This window comes from Elephas maximus, chromosome 10, assembly GCF_024166365.1.
Source record: "Elephas maximus indicus isolate mEleMax1 chromosome 10, mEleMax1 primary haplotype, whole genome shotgun sequence".
Lineage (NCBI taxonomy): Eukaryota > Metazoa > Chordata > Mammalia > Proboscidea > Elephantidae > Elephas > Elephas maximus.
Window position 1 is genome coordinate 113,771,232 of NC_064828.1, and position 12,387 is coordinate 113,783,618.

The following is a 12,387-nucleotide window of genomic DNA, read 5'->3' on the forward strand; positions in this document are numbered from 1 at the left end:
TTAAGTTACTGTAAAAGATTTTGGAAACTGCTTTTAAGTTGATGTATTATAAAACATAAAAACTTTTGTCAGAATGAATTTACTTTCATTAATTCTTGGAAATATTATTACTATTCAATTGATACAGGTGCTTATTTATTATTAAACTAATCAGAGTAAGTTCTTTAAAGTAATATTATAGCTTAATTTAATAATACTATCCAGAAGCAGGAAATTATTATATTTTCGTAACCCTGTATTTTGCATGCTTTATAGGATCCTTTAGAAAAGCAATTTCGAATAATTTGTCGTTTTTTAAAGGCCTTGTTATACCAAACATAATAAACAATTTATCCTCCTTCAGTGCATTTTCAAAAAGTCCAATTTATAACTAAGTATTCTCAATGTAATTACCAAAAGCCCAGGCACAAAGTAGTTTTTCTTGAAAGAGAAAAGACAGCCTCATGAAAACAGTAACTGCCAGCCATGGTCTTCAACCTGATACAAAACAGAAACCTAGACACAAGCACTCCAGATTAGAGGCAAGCTCTCAGAACAAAATGAAACAGAAAAACTATGTAAATTCACCTGTCTGTGAGGCTAGCTTAAAACCCAAGCTTATACAATACCATACAACACAAATAACCCAGTTTCTTAAAGTGTATGCATTAATTCTTGGATCAGGTCAACTTAAACTAACAGAAAAACAGGTCCTAGGTAAAACATTAACTTGTCAGAGTCTTGGAGGGAATTTATTTAGACTTTTTGACTAAAACTAAGTATCAAACAAAAGTTCCCTAGAGAAAAGAAAAGACAACACAAATGGGAAATCATTTTTCCAAAGTGATCACTGAGATTTTAAATTACTTCAGGTATATTCAGCTTATAGTGTCTTGAACATGAACTCTAAACCAGTGACCTGGTTGGGGGGGGGCAGTATCCAAGCTCATTTATAAAAAATGTTTTAAAATCTTTCTAAAGTTAATTCACAAAAATTAGAGTCATCAAGAAACAAGGGCAAAAGTAATTTGAGAAGCAGCTTGTTTAGGTGCTTTGTCTGCAAGGTTGTTTCCCTTAATTTCTTCAGTCTTAATCAAGTACAAGCAGCACAGGTCTAGCCTGGTTGCCTGGTAACACAAAGGCAGCCCCTCCTATTTTAGTTTTCCCTTACTATTGTAGTTGCTTGATTATCTTGGCAGGGCAGTTATCAGAATTTCAGAGAAAGCTTCTAAGTTCTTTTCAAGGCTGCTTCAACATAAGCTATCTTGAAGGGCTTTTTATTTTGTCTTTCTTTTTTTCTTCTTTTTGCTTTGAACTGGATGTTCTCAGCGTTGGGGACTCAGAAAGCTGTTACATAGGAATCTAAATTTTCCCAGTCCCGTGGGCCTTCAATTTCTTGTTTCTCTATGGCTCAAATCTAATCTTTCATTTTAAAATTGAAGGGACCTCCCCTTGCCTCATTATCATATAGACTCATTAGTATAAATCAGGGAGTCCCAGCTAGTAAGGTTTAGCAAGGCTCTTAAATTTTCATGATAGTTGGCATTTCTGTTTAATCAGTTTTAAATTGCTTACAAACAAACATATTAATCAAAATAGGCATGCGTGCAAGAACTATTGACATGGGAGCTTTGGTTCTGTAACTTACTGCTCAGAAAAGTTAACCAAGAGAAACACAAAGTGGCCACTGATACAACAAACTGTCATTAAGGAGCTCAAACGAAAATCCAAATATGAATAGTCGAACTCACTACGCAGAAGACTAAAACCTCAACGTGGTCACTGTTTTTCCAAGCTATCTTTGGTGAGATAATGCCAGACAGAAATGAGCATGTTATGGGACCAAATGCTTATTCATATAATAAGCAGGAGTTCCAGAGGGCAATTCTGACTGGTCTCTGGAGCTGGCATTCCGCATGTTTCCAATAGATAGTGAAACAAATTTGCAAGTGCAAAGAAACAAATCCTAGGAACAAAGAAAAAAAAAAAAAAAACCTACAAAAAAATTTGAAAAACTTTGAAGTAAGATACCAGAGGCTCAAATTTGAGAGGTTATTTACCTTAAGGTGACTCCCAAAGCCTGTGGATATAGAGTGCTCAATTAATTCAGTTGGTAGCCTGGATCCTTGGCACTTCAGAGTTTGCAGAAGATAGTGCACCTCCGAATTCCCACCTCTGACACCAGATATGTCAAAGTGTAAAAATAGCAAGAATTCTGTAAGGAGAGAAATTATAGCTTTATTGTAGATTTGTTACAGCCAAAGTTGGGCAAACACTTGGTAAAATACCAAGTGCTGCAAAGTCCAAAAGGGGAGAGGAATTTTTATAGGGAGGGTTGGGGGTTATATATGTGAATCACAATGAAATATTTCACAATACCGGTTAATGTATTTTTCATCACAGACTTTCTGGGGCAAACCGATTCCTAATCCTTTGTATGTGAGCTTTTTTCCTCTTTCTGTAAGTTTTTAGTATCTCCTTGTCTCTGGTGGACCCTTGGTGGTGCAGTGGTTAAGTGCTCAGCTGCTAACCAAAAGGTCAGCAATTCAAATTCACCAACCACTCCTTGGAAACCCTATGGGGCAGTTCTACTCTGTCCTATAGGGTCGCTATGAGTTGGAATCGACTCCATGGCAATGGGTTTGGTTTTGGTTTTTGTCTCTGGTGTTTTGAAATTTTACAATGCCTTGTGCTATTCTTCTGTTACACATAGGAACCAACTTGACAGCAACTGATTTTTGGGGGGAGGGGCTTTTGAAGGAAAAAGTATCCATCTTATATATGCGTTGTTGTTGTTAGATGCTGTTGAGTTGGTTCCATCTCATAGGGACCCTATAGCACAGAGTAGGAAGAACTGTCTCATAGTGTTTCCAAGGCTGTAATCTTTAAGGAAGCAGACTGCTACATCTTTCTCCCACAGAGAGGCTGGTGCATTACAACTATCAACCTTCTGGTTAGCAGCTGAGTGCTTAACCACTGTGCCACCAGGGCTCTCTAAATAAATAAACTAGCAAACATACATTTATTTATTTATGCCTCTTTCCATTGGGAGACTTGTGTCCTTCAAGATAAATTTCTAGTATGATACCCTTAATACTTTCCTTCTCTCAATTTTCTATAGTCCATTTTTTTCTCTTGTCTCTTACTTTTAATCTGAAATTAGACCTGCTGGACCGATTTTCTAATTCTTATCCTCTTCTTGTTTGTTATGAGGAGATTCTCTCACCTGCATCTTTGGAAACTTTTATTTAATTTTTTGATTTGGCTGTCATATTTTCAACTTCTAATAGCACTTTTTGAGCTCTTGAGTGTTCCTTTTCCGTAACATGCCATTATGGATTGAGTTGTGTCCCCCCCAAATCCCATTTGGGAATGGGTTGTATTTGTTATGTTAACGAGACCGGATTAGTGTAGGGTATGTTTTAAATCAATTGCTTTTGTAAGAGATTAAACAAGCAAGTGAAAGAAGCAGAGAACAGGGAAGAGAGATGCCAAGCTACATAAAGATCGCCCAGGAGTAGAAGCTCAAAGAGATAAGGACCTTCCCCCAGGGCAAACAGAGAAAGAAAGCCTTTCCCTAGACCGGGCACTGTGAATTCAGACTTCTAGCCTCCTAAACTGTGAGAAAATAAATTTCTGTTTGTTAAAGCCATGTACTTGCAGTATTTCTGTTATAGCAGCACTAGATAACTAAGACACAATGCTGTTCTTGTTTAATGTATGCAATATATTGTCTTTGTTCTCTCTGGACACTTATTCCCCGTTCACCTTTTTTTCTTCGTTTTGGTCTCTTTCTTTCACATTGGAAGTTTTCCTAAATTTGTGGCGATCTTTAGCGCTTATTGCCATTTTAAAATTATATGCTTAAATCATTATTATAAAGCACCTTGTGCATAGGAGAAGCTTGTTGCCTGGTGGGATCCAGCATGGGGTGATGAGGCAGTAAGTTGGCAATTTCTGTGGGGACACTCTTCCCGCCTCCTGCCCCCCTCCCCGCCCCCGCCCCAGAAAGTGTGTTGATTTGGAGATCTTTCTCTAAGGTTATCCAAACTTCTCAAACAATCTTCATATGTGCTGCCTAAACAAAAAACAAAAAACCCACTGCTGTTGAGTTGTTTCTGACTCATAGGAGCCCTGTAAGTTGGACGCGTGTATCTAGTGATAGGGAAGGGGTTAGGGTTTCTGAAGTTCAGTGTAACATTCACTTAGTGCCCCTATTTTTTGCCTCATATCTATCTTCCCCCATTGTGGTGCCTGGAGTTTCCCAATTCACTCTCTCCAGGTATTAAATCTACAGTCTCCTGTCCGGGAAACTGATCACCTGGTGGTAGCCTGAAGGGACGGATGTCCAGCTGATCTGTATACAACTTTTATGCAGGCTTCCACAGTACCGGGTAACTCTAAGCCCTGCATCTCCCAGGGGACCTGTGTCAAGCTTAGATTTGCATCCTGTCCTGTCTGCAAGGCAGTCTCTTGGGTTGCTATTTCTTTTGCTCCAAGTCAGTTTCTGGTCCTGTATATGCCTTCCAGTCTCCAAAATTGCGCTGAAATATCTTGTCTGCTGATATCTCCTCTTGTAACCCCCATGTGTTGATATTTCTTTTATTCCTGTACTGTTGTATAAGTTCTCAGTTGCTGCATAAGAAGTTACCCTGTTGTTGGGTGCAGTGCTCATAGTGACTCCATGTGACAGAGTAGAACTGCCCCAAAGGGTTTCCTAGGCTGTAGTCTTTAAGGATCCCCATGTATCTGTCAGTTTGTCATACTGTGGGGCTTGTGTGTTGCTGTGATGCTGGAAGCTATGCCACCAGTATTCAGATACCAGCAGGGTCACCCATGGTGGACAGGTTTCAGCTGAGCTTCCAGACTAAGACAGACTAGGAAGAAGGACCCAGCAGTCTACTTCTGAAAAGAGTCAGCTGGGGAAAACCTTATGTATAGCAGTGGAACATTGTCTGACATAGTGCTGGAAGATGAGCCCCACAGGTTGGCAGGCACTCAAAAGACAACTGGGGAAGAGCTGCCCCCTCAAAGTAGAGTCGACCTTGATGATGTGGATGGAGTCAAACCTTCAGGACTTTCATCTGCTGATGTGGCACGACCTCAAAATGAGAAGAAACAGCTGCAAACATCCATTAATAATCGGAATGTGGAATGTACAAAGTACGAATCTAGGAAAATTGAAAATCATCAAAAATGAAATGGAACACATAAACATTGATAGCCTAGGCATTCGTGAGCTGAAATGGACTCGTACTGGCCATTTTGAATAGGACAATCGTATGGGCTACTATGCCAGGAATGACAAGTTGAAGAGGAATGGTGCTGTGTTCTTCGTCAAAAAGAACATTTCAAGATCTATCCTGAAGTATGAAGCTGTCAATGACAGGATAATATCCATACGTCTCCAAGGAAGATCAGTTAATACAACTATGATTCAAATTTACGCACCAAACACTAAGGTCAAAGATGAAGAAATTGAAGTTTTTACTAACTTCTACAGTCTGAAATTGATGAAACATGCAGTCAGGATGCATTCATAATTACTGGTGATCGGAATATGAAAGTTGAACACAAAGAAGGTTTGGTAGTTGGAAAATATGGTCTTGGTGACAGAAATGATGCCAGAGATCACATGATTGAATTTTGCAAGACCAATGCCTTCTTCATTGCAAATACCTTTTTTCACCAACATAAACAGTGACTACACACATGGACCTTGCCAGACGAAATACACAGGAATCAAATCAACTACATCTGTGGAAAGAGATGATGGAAAAGCTCAATATCATCAGTCAGAACAAGCTAGGGGCTGACCGCGGATCAGACCATCAATTCCTCATATGCAAGTTCAAGTTGAAACTGAAGCAAATTAGAAGTCCATGAGAGCGAAAGTACGACCTTCAGTATATCCCACCTGAATTTAGAGATCATCTCAAGAATAGATTTGATGCGTTGAACACTAATGACCGAAGACCAGACGAGTTGTGAAAGAACATCAAGGACATCATACATGAAGAAAGCAAGAGGTCATTAAAAAGACATGAAAGAAATAAAAGATCAAAATGGATGTCAGAAGAGGCCCTGAAACTTGCTTTTGAACGTAGAGCAGCTAAAGCAAAAGGAAGAAATGATGAAGTAAAAGAACTGAACAGGAAATTTCAAAGGGTGGCTTAAGAAGACAAAGTCTTATAATGACATGTGCAAAGAGCTGGAGGTAGAAAACCAAAACAGAAGAACATGCTCAGCATTTCTCAAGCTGAAAGAACTGAAGAAAAAATTCAAGCCTCAAGTTGCAACAGTGAAGAATTTGTGGGGAAAATATAAAACGATGCAGGAAGCATCAAAAGAAGATGGAAGGAATATAGAGTCATCATACCAAAAAGAATTGGTCAATGTTCAACCGTTTCAAGAGGTAGCATATGATCAGGAACCGATGGTACCAAAGGAAAGAGTCTAAGCTACACTGAAGTCGTCGGTGAAAAACAAGGCTCCAGAAATTGACGGAATACCAATTGAGATGTTTCAACAGATGGATGCAGCGCTGGAAGTGCTCACTCATCTATGCCAAGAAATTTGGAAGACAGCTACCTGGCCAACCAACTAGAAGAGATCCATATTTATGCCTATTCCCAAGAAAGGTGATCCATTACACCACCAGGACTCCTTAAGGACCTTAAAACCATCAACATTTATTAGGTCAGTTTCTGAGGGTCAGAAATTTGAGAGTGGCTTAGCTGGGATTTTCTGAATCAGGGTTTTTCATGAAGTTGCAGTCAAGATGTTGGCTAGGGCTGCAGCCATCTGAAGAATTGACTGGAGCTGAAGGATCTGCTTCCAAGACAGCTCATTCTTGTGACTGTTGGAAAGAGGCCTGAGTTTCTCACCATGGAGACCTCACCATAGGGATGGTTGAGCATCCTCACAACATGGTGGCTGGCTTCCCCCAGAGGGAGTGATCCAAGAGACAGCAAGGCAGAACCTGAAATGCCTTTTATGACATAGTTTCAGAAGTCATACATGGTCACTTCTACCACATTCTATTTATTAAAGCCAGTCACCAAGTCCAGCTCACACTCAAAGGGAGGGGAATTAGAGTCCATCTTTTGAAAGGACTCAGAAGAAAGGTCTGGCAATCTAATTCTGAAAGATCACAGCCATTGGAGGCCCAATGGAGCAGTTCTACTCTGACACATATGAGGTCGCCATGAATCAGAATCGACTCCACGGCAACTGATTTTTTTGGGGGGGGGATGGGGTGGGGCGGCTTTCAAAGGGAAGAGTGTCAAAGAATTTCTGGACATATTTAAAACAACCATGACTGTCATTTTAGTGTGGTTTCAGGAGACCCTGGCCAGACTGCCTGAGATTTGCAAATGGCACCGCCCACCTTAGTTTTCTTGCAGGCCCCTTGGTGCCTCATAACCCCTTACCTACACACTTCCAATACTAAATGCCTCCCTGGACCCTCACCTGAGGCTCGCCTCCTCTCCCTCTTTTCTCAAGAAGCCCTGGACGGGGTGGGGGCAGCTGCAGGTGAAAGCCCCTATTTGCCATCTCAGAGTTCCGGCCTCCATCCCCTCTGCCTTCAGAAAGGCAGCCAGCATTTCTAGTTGCCCTCTCCCAAAGGTCACCTGCTCTGTGAGTTGCCCAGAGTCCTGGGCTATAGGTCAGGATCTGGGTTCTAGTTCTGCCTCTACCTCCTGTGACTCTGAGCCTTGGTTTCCCCACTTTTGGAGTATACCTGACAATCCCTGCCCTGCCCACCTCTCAGGACTTGATGCAGATGCCACTTGCACAGAGACCTTGCTTGGAGTGGTCTTCCTTCACACCGACCTGTTGTTGGATTGGAGAGTGACCAGCAAGGAGCCATCAGGCACTGAGAAGGAAGGAAGCTCAGACGCTTCTGAGAGCTGCGTGGGGTAAGGCTGGTGGTGCTGCCAGCCCTGCCTGGTGGACAGAGGAAACCAAGTCCTCTGTTTCTGGGCTCATTAGCAAGGCCACCCTTCGTGTGGGTTGGGGGCCACCTAGATCCTTCTAGCTCGGCCTGATGCCAGTGAACAGGAGACCCCTCTAACCCAGGGTCCTCAGCCCTGGCTGTGCACATTTTACAAGCTTCTAGGTGGGGTTTTTTGGGTAGGTGATTCTAAGGAAGTAGCAGGGCTGAGAACCACCAGGCTGGTCCATGCCCTTGTTTTGAGAGCCTGACCAGCTGCCTCTGTAGGACCCTGACTTGCCCTTTGGGGGTCCCAGCTCTCTGGATGCTGGGATGGTGATTCTCCATGGCAAGGCGAGGTGCCCAGGTGTTAGTCTCTGTTTGTGAGAAGAGGCTCAGCTCCTCAGGTAGGTTTTCAGAGTCTCAAGATAGGGCCCCAGGCTAGACTCGGAAGTATTCATAGGCCTCTCGGCCCTTTCCTAGGAGAGCAACACCCTGCCTGCCTCACTGTGTGGCCATGGGTTCCAGCCAGGTGAGGAGGAAATGATCTGGTTGTCAGGTGTTGGAAGCTCAGGGAAGGGGCGGGACTTGCCTGGGGCTACCAGCTGGAGAGCGTCAGGCCTGCCATACAGACTCTAAGCCCAGTGCCTTTCTATCTAATTGTTGCTGCTCCAACAAAAAATACAAGTGGGTGGCTTTAAAGATCGGAAATTCATTTTCTCATGGTTCAGGAGGGTAGGAGTATGAATTCAGGGCATCTGTCTGTTTTCTGGAGCCCTGGTGGTTGGCTGCTAATCAAAAGGTAAGAATCCACCAGCTGCTCCTTTGAAACCTCATGGGGCAGTTCTACTCTGTCCTATAGGGTCGCTACGAGTTGGAATTGACCCATGGCAACAAGTGTGTTTGTTTTTTTCTGTTTTCCAGGTCCCTGGGCAGCGCAAATGGTTTGCACTTGACTACTAACCCAAAGGTGGGCGGTCGGAACCCACCCAGCAGCTCCTGGGGAGAAAGGCCTAGAGATCTACTTCTGTGAAGATTGCAACCAAAAAAACCCTACAGGGCAGTTCTACTCTGACACACATGGGGCAGCCATGAGTCGGAGTGGACTCAATGGCAACTTTTTTTCTTTTTGGGTCTGTTTTCCCTTTTTATAAAACTTCACTGGAGTGGGATTAGGTTTAGGACCCACCCAACTCAGATAACCATTAATGTAACAAAAGTAAAATCCTGTTTCCAACAGGGTCATATTCACAAGGACAGGGATTGGGACTTCAACATATCTTTTGGGGGGACACGATTCAATCCATAGCACCCGGCTTCCTCCTCTCATTCATTCAGTCACAAAAGTTTACCGGGTGCCCAGCACGTGCCAGCCTCAGTGCCTGATGCGAACTGGGGACCAGCAAAAAAGCAGTGGACTAAAGGCCTGGTTGCTATAGTCATTTATGTCACCGTCTTCCCCGCCGGCTTGACTACGGGTGGGGGGACACCTGCGTCTCCGCCCGGCCTCCCCTTACGCGGAGCAGGTGCTGACTGGGCTGACCTGGGTGAGCAGGACTTACTGTGGTTGCTGCTGTTGCCCAACAGAAGAAGGCAAGCTGGAGGGGGCTGGAGGGCCGGGCCTGCAGCGGCAGAAGCCACATTAACAATTAAGGCCTTTGCGACTCTCATTCCACCCTCTCTGCATGAAATATTCAGGCGGCTGCAGAGGAGATGGTCTCAGGTCTCCGCTTGGGTGGGGTGGGCAGCTGGTTGTAGACCTTGGGCCAGGGGAGTGCCAAAGCCCTGGGGCCACCCCTAGACCCCAGCCAAGCATACAGGACACCCAGAGGCTGCTGGGTCTGCGCAGGTGGGCTCAGGGTTGTCTTACACAGGTGAGGCCAGGCACTGAGGGTCCCAGGGAAGACTGAGGCTCTGTCCTCAACTCTGGGTGGGAGGCGGAGCCCGACTGCTCACTCCAGGGCGGCCGTCACCGTGGAACCTGAGGACAGCCCAGCCTGGGCCTCATCCCTGCCGGCACGGCCCCAGAGACACATAGCCAAGCTCAAAGACCTTCCGTCTGGGGCCTGGAACTTGTCGCCTGGAGTAAATCCTGTAATTACCTGGCCAGTAACATCTAACCTATTGCATTGTTTTTGCACATGTGTGAAAAGCATCCATTTGATAAACATAAACATTTCAAATAGGTCACAAATAAGCCTGCTAACCTGTTTCCTCTTTTTTTTCCCTCTAATAACCTGGGTGCTTTGAAGTGTGGAATTTGGCTTGCACTGGCTTCTCCTGCACTGTGGGGTGGGGGGATGTCACCCTCTAGGGCTTCGTAAAAGCTCGGCCAGGTGTTGGACACTGGCCTTGGGCCTGGGGAGAAGGGCTAAGTGAGAAAACTGAGGCTCACGGGATCAGCAGTGGTCTAAGGTCACCTGGCAGTCAGTGATGGAGGAGCCAGGAGACCGAGCTGATCCCAGGCAGTGAGAAGTCAGCAGGAATAGCTGGGAAACTCCAACAGCGAAGCTGTCCAGAGACCCTGGAGTGGCTTTGGCTTGGCTACAACGGGGGAGGTCTGAAGCAGGAGGAAAATGGGACATGAACATGGTCCCAGCGCAGGGCAGGCCACAGCTGGAAGGGCCACCTCCTCCTATTCAGGAAGGAGGAATCAAGGAGGCTGCGGTCAAGGGGGTAATAGTATACTTTTGGGCCCAAACTGTCCTGGGTTCAAATCCTAACTTAGCTACTTGCTAGCTGTGTAAACCTGGACAAGGGACTTAACCCGTGTGAGCCTCAGTTTCCTCCTCTGTAAAATGGGGATAAAAAGTGCCTACCTCCCAGGGCTGTGGTGAGGGCTCAATGAGATAATCCACTCAAAGGTCTAGCACAGTGGTGAGCTCATAGAAAGTGCTCCATCCATATCGTCCTGATTTTCTGCTGCCTTTCAGCTGTGCATGGTGACATCCTGAATGTTTGAGTCCCTCTGGATGGGGGACAGGAAAGAGACCCCAGAGCCCGCTCCCACCACAGTGCCCCAGAGCTGGTCAGCTGCCATCGCCTCGCCCACCAGCAGCAAGATTCAGCCACCATGCTACCCTCTCCTACTGACCACGAGCCGAAGAACACTGCCTGGGGCTTTGAGCTTTGTGGAAACAACCGACCAAACCAGCAGAAATCCACCTTAAGTCAATGTGGGCTCCCAAAGGGCTCAAGTTCAGGCTTACGGGTGGGGTGGGGTCGGGAGTGGGCATTCACACTGATAGTCCATCTCTCAGTGGTACCTGGACCACAAGCACAGCAAGCTCGTAGTTAGTTCAGGAATGTGGACTGGCCACGCCCCTGCCGTCAGCCCTGGACCCCCTATACGCTTGTTCTTACCACAGTGCAACACAATACATGTGTAATTGCACAAACATGTATGTATTTACATGCATGTGTTGGAATCGAATCGACGGCACTAGGGTTCTAGGTTTATGGTGTTTGTGTATCCGACTCCTCTACTAAGCTTTAAGCTGAGGACTGAGGTGGCACACTCCAGAGCCAATCGCAGACACCGACAGTAGGTATTCAGTAAGCAATGAATGGAAGTGATCTTGGGCAAGTCATTCCTTTCCCGGCTCAGTTTCCTCATCTTCAAACTGAGGGGCTCAGAGCCAGTGGGTGATGCATTGAAGGGTTGCCCATATACTCAGCAAGCATCATTGGTGCCCGGGTGGCGGCACAATCTGCTTACCACCAGCTTGCTCTTATCATGCCCCCCCTCCCCCCATTTGGAATATTTTGTCTACCGTGTGTTAGCATAGTGGTTCTCAACCCTGGCTGGCTCTAATGCTCCTGGCTCAGGCACAGTGTCTGCTAGGCGGTGAGTCTTCCCGGGTGGCACGGGGTTGTTTTCTGACCCCGGGGGTTGTAGAGCCACAGGAAGGGGCTCTGGCCTGCATGGCCCCTTTTGCTTCAGAACTCTGTTTTGGTCTGGGCGCCCTCACCTCCTGCTGTTCTGTCTTTTTGTTCCAGAGTGTGTCTGACTGTGGTGTGGGGGTCCAGAGGCCTTCCCTCAAGCACCCAGGCATATCTTCAGGAGCAGCTTGTTTCTGCTTTCCTGGAGGACATGGGCAAAGCTCTCGGAGGCTCTTGGACTGCCCAGTGCCTAGAAGATGCAAACAAACCCTGTCTGAACAGAAGTCTGTTTTACTTTCGGAAAGCTCAGTTGAAGCAGTCAGCTCAGGAGGATCGGGGACTGAATGCCACTAGAACCAATTGGACCAGCATGAGTGGGGGCAGGGGTCCCCCAGAGTGCAGTGTTAACCTCTCAGCAGCTTCCCTGGTGAGCTGGGTCAAATGCTTAACCCTCGTCCTCCCAGGAGAGCAGTCTGTGCCCCAGACCAATTCATTCTGCAGGATCCTGCAGGTAGCAGTGTCATCTGGCTTCCTAGGGGTAAAGTCAGACCTGCTGCCTCCCAGGGCTGAGTTGAAACCACCCTCTCCCT

At 45.7% G+C, this 12,387-nt stretch overlaps 1 long non-coding RNA gene across 1 annotated transcript in view; it reads right to left on the reverse strand.

Annotated features, from left to right (window-relative positions):
• The window catches only part of LOC126084083 (uncharacterized), a 31,115-nt gene that overhangs the window by 18,192 nt on the left and 536 nt on the right, over positions 1-12,387 (reverse strand). Inside the window, exons 2-3 of the long non-coding RNA XR_007518923.1 lie at positions 10,735-12,047; positions 2,040-2,194 (exon numbers count right to left, since the gene is read on the reverse strand). This is a non-coding gene — a long non-coding RNA (uncharacterized LOC126084083). The remainder of the gene's footprint in view (positions 1-2,039; positions 2,195-10,734; positions 12,048-12,387) is intronic.